Source organism: Ciconia boyciana, chromosome 4, assembly GCF_034638445.1.
Source record: "Ciconia boyciana chromosome 4, ASM3463844v1, whole genome shotgun sequence".
Taxonomy (NCBI): domain Eukaryota; kingdom Metazoa; phylum Chordata; class Aves; order Ciconiiformes; family Ciconiidae; genus Ciconia; species Ciconia boyciana.
In genome coordinates this window covers 3,399,647-3,415,811 of record NC_132937.1, presented here as the reverse complement: position 1 = coordinate 3,415,811, position 16,165 = coordinate 3,399,647, and the positions used below count along the sequence as shown (strand labels likewise).

The 16,165-nt window shown below is 43.8% G+C and overlaps 1 protein-coding gene across 1 annotated transcript in view; it reads left to right on the top strand.

Moving 5' to 3' along the window:
* Positions 1–16,165, top strand: part of LOC140651515 (small conductance calcium-activated potassium channel protein 2-like) — a 96,687-nt gene that overhangs the window by 16,867 nt on the left and 63,655 nt on the right. The gene's annotated exons all lie outside the window — the stretch shown is intronic.

Genomic DNA, 16,165 nt, shown 5'->3' with positions numbered 1-16,165 from the left:
AAGGAGGGGACGTTCGGAGTGATGGCATTTTGTCTTCCCAAGTAACCGTTACACGTGATGAAGCCCTGCTTTCCTGGAAAAGTAAGATGGGAAGTAGTGAATGAATTCCTTATTTTGCTTTGCTTGTGCATACAGCTTTTGCTTTCCCTATTAAACTGTCTTTATCTTAACCCATGCATTTTCTCACTTTTACCCTTCCGATTCTCTTCCCCATCCCACTGGAGGGGGACTGAGTGAGCAGCTGTGTGGGGCTTAGCTGCCTACCGGGGTTAACCCACAACAGAGGAACGGGGGAGGGAGGGAGAGAGAAAAACAGAGGGGGAAAGAGATAATTAGGGGGTGAGAAAGAGATGGAGAGAGATCAAAAAAGAGAGAAAGCAAGACAGAGAGCAACAGAGACAAAGAAGGAGAAAGGAAAAGTTAGAAAGAGACAGAGAAATAAAGAGAAGGGGGAAGAAAGATAAAAAAGAGGGAGAGGAAGAGAGAGGTAGAGAGAGTGGAAGAGAGAGAGAAAAAGAGGAACAGAAAAGAGAGCTACTAAAAGAAAGATAAATAGTTCTGAGGGATGGAGAGAGAGAGTTAAAGAGAGAGAAGGAAAGGGAGGGAGAGTAAGATAGGAAGAGAGAAAGAGAAAGGGAGGGAGAAATAGTGAGAAAGAGAGGGGGGGAAAGAGGGGGAGCAGACAGACAAACCAAGAGAGACAGCAAAAGCGAGAGTGTGAGAGAGAAAGAAAGCATGAGAAAGCACACAAGAGACCAAGCGAGCTGAAGAGAGAGAAAGTGGGAGAGAGATAAATACTGAGCAAGCAAGAGAGAGAAAGCGAGGGGCAAAAGCAAGAGACCGAGCGAGAGAGAGAAAGCAAGAGAGGGAAAGAGAGAACGCGATGGAGCAAAAGCAAGAAACCATGTGTGTGAGTCAGCACAGGCAGGGCCCAGGTGTCCATTTGGGCTTGTGGGGTGTAGGGCAGGGTGATTTACAGAGGCACATAATAAACACATGTAGAAAAAGGAATAAACATATCCCTACAATAATGCTTTGAATCAGGTCTCCCACCTATCCTGTCAGGGAATTAAACCACTCAGCTAGCCAGGCACCACCAGTAGATTGTTTCATTTGATGCATTAAGTCCTGGAGATGTTGAATGTCGCTGGCTGATTCATCAGTTATGTTGAAGCAACGCATGCCTTCAAAATCGGAGTGGCGTTTATGGTGTCGAAGGAGGAGATAGTCCATCGCCAATCGATTTTGTAATGTTCATTGGCATACGGCCGTTACCTACTCAGAAAAAATAGCAATGAAAAACATTAATATCAAAATCACTTAGCATAGTATAATTCTGTAATACTGCTACTGGGGTTGGCACGCCAATGAAACACGTTGTCAAGAGATCTGCAGCTGTTAATCTTCCCTTAATACAAAAGGCAGATGAGTTAGTTACAGTAGAGGCCAACCAAATCCAAGTATTTACATGTTGATCTCGCGGAAATGTATCCAGGGCATGTGCTTGTAGTACAAGACGACAAAGCACGATGAGCCAACCTGTGATAAGGAGGAAAACAGGAGTGTCATCTCCTTCCAGTAATAGATATGCCGTTGCTCCAGCTCCTTCAGCTAATATTACTCCGGGTTTGATAACTTGATGTGGGGTAATTGCCCACACAGATTGAAGAGCTATGGCTTGCGCTTTTTCAGATTGAACTTCAATTTGGTGTTGGGTTCGTGACACCAATAACACCGTTCCAATGCTATCTCCTCTAGATAAGGCACAGGTATTCGTCGAAGATACCTGAAATACAAGAACTCGAGAATCTGATATCAACAGAGGATGTAAAATAAGAGGAGAAGTTGGGGTACAGAACCATACAGCATTCTCAGGGGTTATTATATGAATCTTCACATCTAGACTAATAGGTTGCGGTCCCACCACGCAATCTGTTGGTGTAAACAATTCCATTTCCCTGTAGTTAATATTTTGGGAGAGATACCATCTGGAAGAACGTCAATCCTCACCATGTTTTGTACTGGAGGTGTTGTAATATGATCATAGGGTGTTTGATTATGAATATTCTGGCTGTTTAACAAAAAAACCTGCTTTAGTAAGATGTGAACTCCAATGTTGTAAAGTTTTAGTACTGGTTAGCTTTTTTTAATTGTTCCTTCAACATCCCATTCAATCTTTCAATCAAGCCATTAGCTTGGGGATGGTAGGCAATGTAGAATATCCAATCTACCCCTAGCCCTTGAGCCCAATCTTGGACATTATGCCCACTAAAGTGTGTTCCTTGGTCACTTTGTATTTGGTGAGGAGGTCTGTAATGATGAATGAGTTGTTCTAATGCTTCGGTTGTGCTATGTTGATTAGCATATTTGGTGGGTTTAGCAAAAAACAGTCCTGACACTGTATCCGCAGCAGTGAATACATATCGCCACCCCCTCGAAGGGGGCAGGGGGCCAATGTCGGCCCAGTCATCTGCCACAATCCCTTCAGAGGTGTATCTGCTGTGGCACAGACATAACTACGGCCACAGATGCTTCAGGGTGTCCTGCTCCCATGTGGACTCATCCACGGGTCACAGTCCCTTTGACTCGAGTTCACGCTGGAGTTCCAGCCTGTCCAGTACAGCAGCACAGAAACAGCAGCGATGCCCTGGCCATCTGCCAGCCCAGACACATGGCCATTGCTGTTATCAAAATGTTCCCAGGCACAGCAGAGTAAGGTGATCAGCAGTACAGCAAGAAGCAAAAGCAAAAAGCAGCCACTAATGAGCACTAGACTCTAATATATAGTAAGGCAAGCAAGCCCCATGGCAAGCACAGGAGCCTGCCTGTGCTAAACAGCAATAACAGCTATAAATTCAATCCAGCACTTTCCAATCAAATCTGTCATCATCTTGAACTCTTTCAGACCCCTGTTGGGCGCCAAAAAGGACTGTCGTGGTTTAGCCCCAGCCGGCAACTAAGCACCGCACAGTCGCTTGCTCGCTCCTCCCCAGTGGGATGGGGGAGAGAATCGGAAGGATAAAAGTGAGAAAACTCATGGGTTGAGATAAAGACAGTTTAACAGGTAAAGCAAAAGCTGCGCACGCAAGCAAAGCAAAACAAGGAATTCATTCACTCCTTCCCATGGGCAGGCAGGTGTTCAGCCATCTCCAGGAAAGCAGGGCTCCATCACGTGTAACGGTTACTTGGGAAGACAAACACCATAACTCTGAACGTCCCCTCGTTTATTAGCAATACGCACTACCAACCGCTCTACAGTACCTTGCAGCCCATGGCACCGCTCTGCTTGAGTAGTAATTACTTCTTGCGCAATCGCCTTTGCATCTTGTAAAGTCCTGACTTCCCTTTCCAACTCTCTCATTTTACTCCGTAATGCCACAGCTTCACGGTCAAGAGCTCTAAGACCGGTAACTAATAACCATCCCAATCTCCCCACTAACTTGCGAGAAGACTCCAATGCCGCTTTCCATGGCAATCCACGCATAGCCGTTTCAATTGTCTGGGGGGAAGTAACCACCGCCCCGTCATCTATTTCAGGCCATGCTTCCGGCGGAGCCCATGTAGCCAGGAAAGTGGCCACGGGGGTCCAGCGCTCAGTACTGGGCCATCCCGGAATACGGGGAGTCACTGTCGTGGCCTCCCCGTTCCCCGACTTTTTTGCCGGCCGTGGCATGGCTGTTCCTGGATCCTGCCGACTATGCCAAATGTGTGGGTCAGCACAGGCAGGGCACAGGAACAACCACAAAACCACAGATGAAATGCAAAGAGTAAATTTATTTTCGTTACCTCGCCAACTGGGGGATCCCTGAAGCAGCACCCGGGCAGAGGCACGCAAGCGGGGACGCAGGCACCGCTGAGCTCGGTCCATGCTGGAGGATCACCGAACCTGCTGGTTTTGCCTGTTTATCAGGGATTCACGCAGGCGTAGTTTACCACTGTGCTTTGATCTTTCCCATAGCAGGGCAGGATTCTCAAGCGTGTTCAATAGGGTGCCTCTAAGTCTATCACAGGCCTATGTTGTCTAAACACAGATGTTCTAACAAGGATAAACAACAATTAGAATGTTATATGTATTTTTCTACACCCCAGCTGCAAGTCACTTGAGCATGTTTACAGTCCTCCTCGCCAATCTTCAGTTATTATCCCACACCATGTGAGAGCAAGAGCAAAAGCTAGAGGAAGAGAGAGCAAGAAAGAAAGCGAGAAAGGAAGAGGCAGCAAAATGGAGGGGGAGAGCAAGAGAGGGAGAAAGCAAAAGCGAGAATGTGAGTGCGAGACTGAGAGTGAATGAAAAGGTGAGATCGATAAAAAGCTAGAGAGAGAGAAAGGCTAGTGAAAGATAGAGAAAGCGAGAAACAGACGTGTTTCTTTTCCTCTTCCTTTCCCTGTTTGCCCACTTTGGAAACTGTTTAGGGGAGTTATTTGTGACAGCTAGCTGATATAAATCAGCAGTTAAAATGCAAGCTGACTGTTATGGTCAGGTTACTTTTGGAAGTTATTCATTGCATTACTTCTCAATTTGTTATGGAGAAAAATAGCTTATCTTATAAACTGAATGTAGATATTATCTTGACATTGCTGCTTTTATTGTTCATATTGCCAGAACTGTGGAATGCAGTTTGTTACAGTAGATGCTTAGTGTCAATGTTGTTCAATTATGTTATGGCAAGACTAATCATGTTCTGAAAATGCTAACAGTGACATATTATAGTTTCAAAATATTTCCCATACCTGGGACAGAAGGAACATTCTAGGGGTGGGTTGACCTTGGCTGGCCGCCAGGTGCCCACCCAGCTGCTCTCTCACTCCCCCTCCTCAGCAGGACGGGGGGAGAAAATACAATGAAAAAGCTTGTGAGTCAACATAAGGACAGGGAGATCACTCAGCAATTACTGTCATGAGCAAAACAGACTTGACGAAGATTAATTTAATTTATTGCCAATTAAAAATAGAGTAGGACAGTGAGAAACAAAGACAAAACTAAACCCACCTTCCCCCCACCCCCTTCTTCCCGGGCTCAACTTCACTCCTGACTCTTCTACCTCCTCCCCACCGAGCAGCGCAGGGGGGTTGGGGAACGGGGGATGCAGTCAGTTCATAATGCTTTGTCTCTGCCACTCCTTCCTCCTCATGCTGTTCCTCTGCTCTAGCGTGGGGTCCCTCCCACGGGATAGAGTCCTTCATGAACTGCTCCATCGTGGGTCCTTCCCACAGATTGCAGTTCTTCAAGAACTGCTCCAGCATGGGTCCTTTCCATGGGGTGCAGTCCTTCAGGAACGGACTGCTCCAGCATGGGTCCCCCGCAGGGTCACAGGTCCTGCCAGGAGCCCGCTCCGGCGTGGGCTCTCCACGGGCTGCAGTGTGGATATCTGCTCCAGTGTGAGGTCCTCCATGGGCTGCAGGGGGACAGCCTGCTTCACCATGGTCTTCTCCACGGTCTACAGGGGAATCTCTGCTCCGGCACCTGGAGCACCTCCTCCCCCTCCTTCTTCACTGACCTTTGTGTCTGCATAGTTGTTTCTCTCACATTTTCTCTCTCCTCTCTCTCACAGCTGCTGTGCAGCATTTTTTACCCTTTCTTAAATATGTTATCAGAGAGGTGCCAACAGCATCGCTGATGGGCTCAGCTTTGGCCGGCGGCGGGTCCATTTTGGAGCCAGCTGGAACTGGCTCTATCCGACATGGGGGCAGCTTCTGGTGTCTTCTCAGAGAAGCCACCCCTGCGGTTTCCCCCGCCCCGCTACCAAAAATCCTTGCCACGTAAATGCAGTACAAGAAGTAACAAAGTGTTAGAAGGAAAGATGTTTTGCCTTCTAAATTCATTGCAAGCGACAATGCGCTCTCTCATTTTGGCCCAAAATACAGGAATTCCAATATTCCGACACTAGTATTTCCGGAAAGGTTCAATTTTATTTCTGCACTGAAACCCAGACACCTTTTTGAACTTTGTTTATACTAGTATAACAGTGATGTTATACCAGTACAGAGCTCGTAGGCTGATAAATCAAAAACATTCCCGAATTAGAAAATAGAACATGAATTTACTTGTAGTTATTTTTCTATAAAACAGTGGGTTTATCTCAGTGATATCCAATATTTGTTTTTAAGCCTTGTTCTGTATTAAGTAAAATCCATTGGTAAAATTCCTATGGGTTTCCACGAGTGGTCCACTGAATCCAAGTATGTTAATTGAAAACTGAATCTATTGCTGCAACATAAATTGGACAACTATTTCAGATTACTTAAGTTGCGAGCTTTTGGGTCAGGGGCTATCTTTGTTCTATGTTGCGCACTGCTTAGCACAGTGGTATCAGAGAATAACACTTCCATATAATATATTGCAGTACTAATAAATGTAATTTTTTTTTTGGGGGGGGGGGGGAAATAAGAGCTAAACACTTCTGAAAGCTCCTGATGTTCAGATGAAGATGAATGCTTTCATGTGCTGATATGGCAGTTTAAGACTAACTATTCAGTTTCGACTGATGCTGAGTGTGCTGACAGCTTGTGCTGAGAACACTGCCCAGGCAGGAGTAATACCCGAAATCGGCATTGTTTTCTCCTTGGAAACATGCTGCCTGAAGTGGAGAAGGCTGAGGTGAGAGTCTGTAGTCTTAATTCACTCACAGAGGGGAACACATCCGCCAGGTGGTGGGACCTTAAAATCCACCATTTAGTAGCGTCAATCAATTTGACTCCTTTTAGATCTGTACTAGCACTATGCACAATGCTATGCTGTGAACATATATCAGGTTGAGTTGGAACGGGCTGGCACTAAGCAGGTGTCGCTGTGCTATGCTCTCATTTATGGGGTGTGTGTGGCCAATGTGGGACACAGTGCATAAGCATATCTTCTGATGCCAAGCTGAGACAGCGAAAGAGACCAGTCTCTGACCACTGGGAAGAAGGATAAAAAATATTTCTTATGCCCTAGAGTGCCAGCTACCTGACTAGGACGACAGCAGGAACAGGAATAGATGATGTTAGTGTCACAGGGCTATAGCCTGGTTTGGAAGCTGATGCAAAGCCTGTGGAAGCCAATGGACTTTCATTGACTTCAAGGCCTTTCACGATGGATGCAAAAATGGTTGTGTCCACTGTGTAGTCATGCAAATCATGCCAAGTGGTTGGGATGAGCCTTTGGATACAAACTTAAGCGTCAGTTGTAAGGAACTGTACATGTCTGAAAATATGCTTTGTAATGCTAGGAAATGATTAAGGGACTGGAGCATCTCTCCTATGAGGAAAGGCTGAGAGAGCTGGGACTGTTTAGCCTACAGAAGAGAAGGCTTGGGGGGATCTCATCAATGTATATAAACACCTGAAGGGAGGATGCAAAGAGGACGGAGCCAGGCTCTTTTCAGTGGTGCCCAGTGATGGGACCAGAGGCAATGGGCACAAACGGAAACACAGGAGGTTCTGTCTGAACATCAGGAAACACTTTTTTACTGTGAAGGTGACTGAGCACTGGAACAGGTTGCCCAGGGAGGCTGTGGAGTCTCCCTCCTTGGAGATATTCAAAAGTCATCTGTACATGGTCCTGGGCAACCGGCTCTAGGTGGCCCTGCTTGAGCAGGGAGGTTGGACCAGATGACCTGCAGACATCCCTTCCAACCTCAACCATTCTGTGATGCTGTGACGTTGGGATGCATGGCAGAAGAAAATCTGCAACCACTGTTACTGACACGTATTGGGTTTACGTGGCAAGGTTTTTTTTGGGGGGCTGCAGGGATGGCTTCTGTGAGAAGACGCCAGAAGCTGCCCCCATGTTGGACAGAGCCGGTTCCAGCCAGCTGCAAGACGGACCTGCCGCTGGCCAAAGCTGAGCCAATCGGCAACATTGGTAGCGCCTCTGTGATAACATACTTAAGAAAGGGTAAAACCACTGCACAACAGCAGCTGTGAGAGAGGAGTGAGAAAATGTGAGAGAAACAACCCTGCAGACACCAAAGTCAGTGAAGAAGGAGGGGGAGGAGGAGGTAGAAGAGTTAGGAGTGAAGTTGAGCCTGGGAAGAAGGAAGGGGTGGGGGGAAGGTGTTTTTAGATTTGTTCTTATTTCTCATTATCCTACTCTGTGATTAATTGGCAATCAATTAAATTAATCTTCCCCAAGTCGAGTCTGTTTTGCCCGTGACAGTAATTGCTGAGTGATCTCCTGTCCTCGTCTTGACCCGCGAACTTTTAGTCATATTTTCTCCCCCGTGTCCTGCTGAGGAGGGAGAGTGATACAGCGGCTTGGTGGGCACCTGGTGACCAGCCAAGGTCAGCCCACCACAGGTGTGCACGAAGAGCAATTTATAATCGTCTTGGTGTGTTTATCAGAGAGAGAGGGAGAGGGAGAGATGTCTGACAGTTACTATGAAATAAAGCAGCTGTTTGATTTTTTTTAATTTGTTTTTTAAAGACTTATTTTTTTCCATTAATACACTAAATATTTACAAGTAACTTTGACTTGCAGAAGATTACAGAAGGTAGTCTGTGAACTGCAGAAGGTGAAAATACCTGTAAAATACATAGTGTATGCTGTCTTTGAAACAATACAACATATTGTAGTACATAAACAAGAAATGACAGAATGATTAAAGATAAAGCATTAGGACAGAAGGTTTGCTGGTGTAAGTGTTCAACAGAAGGATTTGATGTGAAAGAGAGAAGAAAAATATTAGTCCCATTGCAGCTTGATGCTGTTGGAGGGGAGAGGAGGATGTTGGCTGAACACTAGTTTTCCTTGTTTGGGCTTGTTTTCTACTGCTGCCACCTCTCTAGTAGGACTGGCATAGGACATGAGATTTAAAGAGGAGAAGCTGCTCTCTTTCCAACTCTGGAGAAGAGCATGGAAGAACATGGAAAGTATCTTGGTTAATAATCAGTCGTGTCAGAAAGTTCAATGGCTTCTTTTCAAATTTAATATTTGGCTATGGTACATCTCAGGGGGAAGCTTAAATGTGATTATAAAACATTGCATGCCAACTGCTGGGTTTGCAGTGGGGTTGTGGTAGGAGAATGTGGAGTTTACACCATTGCAGGTGCTGTTTGGCAAGTGCACCATCCATTTGCTGCTTCAGGCTTGCTTCTGGTAGTTACCAAGGGATGATGTTAATCTGTGTCCCTTTTCTTTCAGTCAGACACATTTTCTGTTGTTACTGAACAACCTAAATTTATCAGTTAGTTTAATTGACTTGACCTGAGAATTATCCAAAATGTTTTCCTTTGTGACCTAAGTGTCGACCAGGGGCTAGGCTGCGTATTTCTGAGTCTCCAGTAGCATATGTGGGAAATGACATTGCAAATGATTTACATGAAGTAATGGTCTTCTAATAAAAGACAAATTCTCTCTTACCTGTGTTTCAGAAAGAAGTTACCTGCTGTTCTAATTCCTTGAGTTAAAGGTGATCTCTTATGTTATCCTGTATTTTGAAGAATGCATTAGATAATAGCCTGAAAAATCTTCCCACAATCCATAATCGTAGAGATGCAACATTATCTGAAATTGAACAGTGAGATTTCAGATCAAATATTTGTGCCCAAGTGTCTTTTTACTTTATTTTTAATCATTCATCTTTTCAGAAAATCATCATACACCTTCAGACTAATGAGCTTCTAAAATTGTATCCTTGCCTGTGAAAGTGGAATCTTTTGCAGTTGATTCTTTCCAAGGCATTCAAAACATGATGTTACATTTAGTTAATTTACACCAAAGAGGCTTTTCAGCTCAGTAATACTTGCAGCATTAATTTTCTTCCTTTTCCAAGCATACCAGCATTTGCCAAAAGTTTTGCTTGATAATACTGCATTTAGAGTGGTATTTGCTCTAATGGTTACATCTCCTTGCAAGCAGATGGCATTGATTGCCTTCCTGTTCTTTGTGTTGGAAGGCAGAAGACCTGCTGATGCAATCAGTGTACCTTCAGTGACTGTATTTCTGAAGGCAAGGCATGTGATTTCTCTTGATTTTTAGAAAATGAGATCTTGCATAGACAATCAGTCAAGAAGCAGATGCTGTGGCATGGTGTTCCGGTGTCCATTGGAGACACAACAATCTGCACCAGGAACTGCACAGTAGAGCAGTTAATTTTCATTTTCTTCAGAAGGAAAATAAAAAATGTAGACTCAAAGAATGTTAGTATGGTTTTAATAGGATCAGCCCTAATACTTTGCTATCATTCAGGTAACAGGCTATAGTTTTATGGATAGTATAGAACACTGAAGTGAAGGTTTTAGTATACTGACCAGAGTATGCTAGATGTATAAAAATATTTTATAAATTCATAAAAATATAGAAAATTAAAAGTGACAGATAGAGAATCCATCCTATAGATATGTTGTGACCTTGAACAAAGTCACTTAAGCTCTATTTGTCTGTTCCATGCATATAATAATATTTATCTTTATTGTTTGGTGTGGTATCCTTATACTGAATAATAAAATGGTTTGAACTTACCCAGCTATCACCCGACACTAAGGGGAAACCCGACAGGTTCTTTTAGGGATCCTTGGCAGAATGATGATGGTACTAAGTTGTAGTTACAATTAAAGCTTTATTTTTTAACAGGATTTTATGATTAGCATAGCATAGCATTTATGATCAGAGTAGCACAGGATTTTTATGAGCAGAATCAGTGTAGCACAATTTTATAAGTAGCACAGCACAGAATTTTATAGCACCGCTTAGCTTATGGTTTCTAATCACCTGGACCCTCTGCAGCAGATCGGGTCAAATCTTAATACTTGGCTTGCCGTATCAATATAGCAATCATAATCTAGACTCGAAAACACATAAAAGAACATGAGTCACTTAGTCCTTGGAGGAAGCAGATGACAGTGGAGACGTCCCTGGCCACCGGGAGGTCACGGGTCTCACTGTCCAGCAGCAGTTCCGGTCCAAGTTCCCACTTAGGACTTGTAACTGCTTGATTTTATAGACAGTGCTCTGTGTGCTGCTGCGCTTCCCTGTTCTGTGATGGGGTCATCACCACCACCTGGTTGGCCGGGTGCCTGGGACCTTCAAGGCCGGTAAGGAGGGGAGTAGTTGGCCTGGCACCCAGGAATCTTGAGGCCGACAGGGAGGGGAAGAAGAAGAAATCTGTTTGATTTGTCTACTTGGTTCACAGGACCTTCAGGGCCTGATAATGAGGGGAAAGGGGACTAATATGTGACCCGCTCGGTCACAGAGAATGGCCGTTTGCCTTATAAAATGGTGTTAGTTATGTCCTAACCATATTACCAGGGGTCAGGAGCAGGGGGTACCGGTCACACCAACAGAGGGGGTCCAGAGGAGGCGTAAAAGTGCAGGAAATGTGGTTATTCTGTACACTTACATTATGCTTTCTTATTCTTTGGGAAGATATTCAGGAAATGTGGGCCATCCTTTGCAGAAGGCTTTGTGACTGTACTACAGATCTGTTCCTACTTCTGTTTGATCACAGCTCCTATACCCAAAGGGGAAATTAACTGGAGCTGGGTGGACCACTCCCAAAGTAAGACTTTGGATCCGAATACATTTTTAAGGGATTTCTGATCAATGTAGTTGGAAGTCTTTGTGCTCTTCTCCCTTGAGGGAATAATGACTCAGTTTCTTGAACTCAAAAGTTGCAATCTAGAGAAGCCCAAAACTATTTTTCCAGTAATTTGACCTTTACTCACATCTTTTCTTGAGTTCTAGAAAAGGTGACATTCAAATGTAGTTCTACTATCAGAGGAAAGTTTTTCTTGTGTCTTAAATTTGTCTTGTCTATCCATTATTGTAATGAATGTTTTGTAGCTCCAGAAATACTACGTATGTATAAAGTGGTCCCAACTCTACTAGAGGGACACACATCTTCAGTTCTGTGTCTAATCCTCTTCTTCCTCTCCCAAACAAAACTTTTTCTGCAGTGTATCTATGACTTGTTTTTTCTTTAATGTTATGGACTTTTGCTAATGGAATAAGGTGTCTTTGACCTATAAGCTGGTGGTCATTACTCATTTAAAATGAGAGACAAAGAATGAAAAAATGGGTTCTTTTTACTATCCTTTGTGGTGCTTTCAAATGATAATCTCGGGGACTTTTATGAAGCAGGACAGATGAAACAGTCAAGATACCAGAAGCAGCTGTAGCTCTGTGATCACATTTGTACATGAAGCTTTACATGTGTCTTTGGATTCAGTATATGTAAAGTCTTGCAGAAGGCCAGTTCTGTCAAGCAAGTGAAAGGAGGAGAATTAATAGGCCCCTAAGGGTAGCATTATTATCTCTAAATAATTATCATAATAATCGTCATTAAAATGAGAATGATCCCTACAGGGTTGATTGATCCTTAAGAGTTATGCTGTCCCGAAAGCAAACAGCAAATAAACTTGAAACTGCAAAATTAGCAAAATCAAAAAGCCCCATTTTATCCTCTTTTTTTTTTAATGAGAAAGTAAGGGGAAGAAAGTAGAGGAGTCAGACTCCGTATAATCTCATACTCCCAACGCTACAGAGTTTGATGGTAACATGTCAAGACCTAAAACAGAGCATCTGGCACTTTTAACATAAAATGGTGAAAGTGTCTTAAGTATTTTTTTTCCAGGTGTATTTGGATGGGCAATACTTCTGTCTTCAAATATGCAGAGGTTCATATAAGCAAATGAGAATTATATTCTTTAATTACCATGACCACAGTTAAGTACCACAGCTGTATTATGTTTCTGATAGACTGACTGAAATTATGGTATTCTCTCAACTTGTATTTGCCATGAGAGACTTGGGACAGAAGTCTGTTACCATAGTTTATCAGTATACCCATTCACTCCAGTATAAGGCATACAGAGAGAAACAAAAATTCATCTTATGCACAGATAACCTTTTTTGTTCTCTAGCAAATAAATGTCTCCTGGTTATTCATTATTCATTTAGTTAAGGTTGTTTGTGACAAGTTTAATTTCTGAAATCTGGGAGTTTGGAACACTGAAATCTCCAATCTGAATGAGTCAAACGTGATTATCATCAGCTGTCTTTCAAGTGTAACTCCAGGGTGTATTGGCAGGCATGTAGGTGCTAAGAGGAAAGCAAACCCAGCCATTTTATCTTTGTTTCTTAGCAAGATATACTAACCAGCAGGAGAAATGAATAGTTTGCCTATTTCAGCCGTATACTGAACTAAATTCTTCTCTGGTATAGGTCAGGTAATTGTACCATATACAGTACTTTGAGAAGATTCTATATGTTAATGTGGCTGTAAAATTACTAATACTACTAGGTTTGGTGGGTTTTTTAGATTCATACCATCACAGAAACTCACCTTGAAGTATTTTTCTAGCCTTCTCATCAGTGTGATGAAAAGAACAGAATCGAAAAAGGGAGAACACTTTTTAAAAAAAATATTGACAGCCTCACGCTAATGTTTAATGCATAAAAATGCTTTCTTTGCTTCATTTGCTTTATAGCAATATATAGTTATGTTTTTATACTTCCTTATATTTCATAAAATTAAATGTACCAGTTGTCCCCAATACATTAGTAACAGATTGTTAATGAAATCTAGCATAACTTTTGGATGACTCTCAAGTACACACTTCATGTTTGGAATTGTCTTTATAAATATTCAGTAAAATATGTCTAGTTTCAAGCAGTGTGACTTATGGAAGCATTAAACTAAATATAACCTTTCATCTTTTCATAAAAGATATTAAAATATATTCAAGGAGCAAGTATAGTTTGCACTGATTTAAGATAAATACACGGCTCTAGCATTGCCCATGATATGGGGCATGAGCCTAGTCCAAAATCTGAGGCAGTCAATGAAATTGTTTCCACTGACCACAGGCTTTGGCTCAGACCCAAAGTTAGCTAAAAATAATTCTGCCTAGATTTTGTAAAATGGTTTCTTCCACAGTGCTGTACTATATAGCGTATAGTTTTATTCTGTATTTCTAGAACATACATTTTGATGAATCTGTAGATTATTTTGTTTTTTAACTCAAAGGAAAATGATATTGGCTTGGCCTTTGTATTGTCATCTGTTTCCAGTGTGCTTTTCATTAGAAAACATGTTCATGTTGGTAAAATTTGTAAGGGTACATGCATGAGAGAGCATCTGCTCCCTTAAGGTTATCTGACCAAGGACCTTGTCAAATGGGATGACAAGGAAAAGGGGGAAGCAATACATATAGAGGCACAAAGTTGACTGACAAACTTGAACAGAGACAACAAGAACCAAACCTGGTCAGTTACACTAATTGATAAGGGCATGTGGAGTGTGAGAATGTTTATTTCAGTAAGATTATCTGATTAAGGTCTTTGTCAAATGGGATGGTAAAGAAAAGGGGGAGGCACAGACCTGACAGACAAACATAATGGGGACAAAGAGGAGAAACCAACCTTTTCAGTCACACTAATTGATGGGCTATCAAGAAACTGCGGGCATCACTTCAAAGAGGGCCAACCTGGACTTTGCAACTGATAAGGATGCAAACCTCCGGGTCCCAGATATGGGGGGGGCACGTGGGCGCGGTGGGTGTCGGTGGAACTATGCAAACTGATGAAGGAATATGCAGGGAAAGGGAATCAAGGAGGAACAGCGGAGGAATAGACAGAAAGGGGTATAAAAGGGCCTGGTCACATGTAAACTGTGGTGGGTCAGTATGCTTGTCTGACTGAGCCATGTGCTTGATCACTGCAGTCTGTCCTATCTTCTTATTAAATCCTTTCTTAGCTATCTTTCTGTGTAATCTCACTCTCTATCCCATGTGTGTGAGTGCTGTAAGGATGAGGTGCCAGCTAATGGTGAGACTGGCATGAGTGGATTTGGGGCCAGCAACTGGAGTCAGACCAGGGGTGTAGGTGCCCCCAGGCCTGTGGTGCTAGCACCTGGAGTGAGCGAGGGTCTCGGCTTTAGTACTCGGAGGGGCTATAGCTCTTAGGAGCACCTTGACGCATCCTACAGACTTTGTGTCCGGAGTGCCAGTTACTGGGGGGACCAGTGTGAGTGGATTTGGTGTCAGCAACTGGAGTCAAGCCAAGGGTGTAGGCACCCTGGCCTGTGGTGTCAGCAACTGGAGCGAGTGGGGGTCTCAGTGCTAGTGGCTGGAGGGAGTAAGGGTCTCCAGCACCCAGGATGGGACCAGCGTGTGTCCCAAGTGCCAGCTACTGGGAGGGACTGGCACGAGTGAGGCAAGTGAGGGGCTCAGCGCCAGTGGCTGTGAATCTGGAGCGTGTCGTGTGTGTGCCTTCACTAGTGAACTTCTATCTCTACCAGCCAAAGAAGAGGAAGGGGACTTGGCTGTCTATGCTACTTGGCTGTCTATGCTACTTGGCTGTCTATACAACGCTACAGGCTTGGGGAAGAGCGGCTGGAAAGCTGCCTGGCAGAAAAGGACCTGGGGGTGTTGGTTGACAGCCGGCTGAACATGTGCCGGCAGTGTGCCCAGGTGGCCAAGAAAGCCAATGGCATCCTGGCTTGTATCAGAAATAGTGTGGCCAGCAGGAGTAGGGAAGTGATCATGCCCCTGTACTCGGCACTGGTGAGACTGCACCTCGAATACTGTGTTCAGTTTTGGGTCCCTCACTACAAGAGAGACATTGAGGTGCTGGAGCATGTCCAGAGAAGGGCAACGAAGCTGGTGAAGGGTCTGGAGAACAAGTCTTATGAGGAGCGGCTGAGGGAACTGGGGTTGTTTAGCCTGGAGAAGCAGAGGCTGAGGGGAGACCTTATTGCTCTCTACAACTACCTGAAAGGAGGTTGTCGAGAGGTGGGGGTCGGTCTCTTCTCCCAAGTAACTAGTGATAGGACGAGAGGAAATGGCCTCAAGTTGCATCAGGAGAGGTTTAGATTGGATATTAGGAAAAATTTATTTACTGAAAGGGTTATCAAGCATTGGAACAGGCTACCCAGAGAGGTGGTGGAGTCACCATCCCTGGAGGAGTTCAAAAAACATGTAGATGTGGCACTTCGGGACGTGGTTTAGTAGGCATGGAGGTGTTGGTTTGACGGCTGGATTAGATGATCTTAGAGGTCTTTTCCAACCTTAATGATTCTATGATTCTATTCTATGATTCTATGCTTATGTTTTATGTGAGTCCTATATGTCGGTGCTGTTGAAGGCAGTGCCTTGTCTGTGGCAGTATGTGTAGCTGTCTGTGTCAATGTCCTATGTGTATCCTTTGTGTGTCTGTGTGTATGTGTGTGTCTCTGGGCTACATGCT